Source organism: Sphaeroforma arctica, assembly GCF_001186125.1.
Source record: "Sphaeroforma arctica JP610 unplaced genomic scaffold supercont1.515, whole genome shotgun sequence".
In the NCBI taxonomy this organism is placed as follows: domain Eukaryota; class Ichthyosporea; order Ichthyophonida; genus Sphaeroforma; species Sphaeroforma arctica.
The window spans coordinates 37,080-38,738 of NW_014040043.1; positions in this window are offsets into that span (position 1 = coordinate 37,080).

Below are 1,659 nucleotides of genomic sequence, written 5' to 3' on the forward strand. Positions count from 1 at the left end.
TGAGAGAGTATGTACATTAATATGTGCTATCTTATTGTGTATATTGGCACAAAGTCAACTCACTTACGTCATACTTTGGATTGTGATCAATCCATACTTCAAAATGACGGTCATATATGGATCGGTGACACACATCTGTACACGCCTCCACGGTGGAGTGTATTTCTTACAATGTATACATTCTTCGGATATATGCGATAGAAGTTTATCTTTTTTTGAAAACGCGTGAGCAAGAATCTCCCTTTTTAATAACGTATTCTGGTTGTTTCAAAGCCAAATTAAGAAGATAAACGGTATTTAGTATCTGATTCTCGTAACTTGATATATTCTTAGAAATCAGGGGACTGGCTTCTCGTTCCCACTTTGAAGGCAGTTGAAATATATAGAGGTTGCGACTATTACAGCGTATCGGACTTAAACCCCCACTGTTGTATTTGATATTTATAAAGAGGACCGCAAATTTTAGTCTGTAGTACTATTAATATCAAAAGTATCAAACTGTAAGAGCGTAGCCACAATATTACAGATTGACTACAGACTATCATCCACGTGGATGATCGTGCGACTGCCCATACTGCATTTTTGGAACGTATAGCAAACCCAGAAATCTCTATATCACTATCAAATTTTGGTGTATTACTCAAAGATATGGAGACTAATGTGGGAGAAAATCAATCAGAGATGGTAGGTTATCAATTTGACAACATCGATGATATGTTGGTCCCCGATCATCGATACCAACACATGCCCCGAAGGTCTACGCCTACACATACTAAGAAACTGAGGCAGTTCCTAGGTCTTTACAGTTGTTTATGAATACATACCCCCAGCTATGCGTGAATTATACACTTTCTGTATCAAAAGATCGATAGGAAACTCAGCGCCCACAATAAATTGTTAGGCCCATTAAATATAATCGATTTATATAATACGAGCATTTCAAGAAGTAAAAAATTAGATTATTCACTTCCGTCATATCGTTCCCAGACTATTATGCGGACACAGAGCAAAAGTATACAACTGCAATGTACGCGAATGGCCAATTGGACATTTGCTTAGGCGGTCCCAAATCGCATTTTGTTTCTTCTAAGTACGAGGCAGGACTCTGATCTCTATCCTATATAGGGGGGGGTGTTAGCGTCCAATGTAGTAGACTTTAAATAAAGTGCAAATGTATCTAAAGTATGGTGCGTTCGAATGAATTAATTTATGATCTCACCCTCAGTTATATACTGATGGTGTTTGTACTAGTGTTCAACCGCTTGGGTTGGTCAGGGTAAAAACTCATATGATCAGTATGAGAAACCTTATGCCGAACACTTTAGCACTCGGATATATGTTCTAGAAATAAATATATCATATTCTTTGTTACTACACTCAGTCTCGGACCTCGGCTCTCGGCTAGCCGGTGGCCAGTGTCCTATAAATAGAATAATCTGAGAAGAGGTCTCAAATTACCCCTACGTTCTCTCGGGCTGACCCACCTATACTTATATTAATTTGAGAACAAGTCACAAATTACTCTCGGGCTAACGACGTAAAGCGCTATTAAAGTATATGAAAATACGTCTACTACTGTAGTCTCTCGAGGGGGGGGGGGGGGGGGCGGGTACGGGTACTTACGGTTACGTTACTTAACGTTAACGAAGACGAACGTAA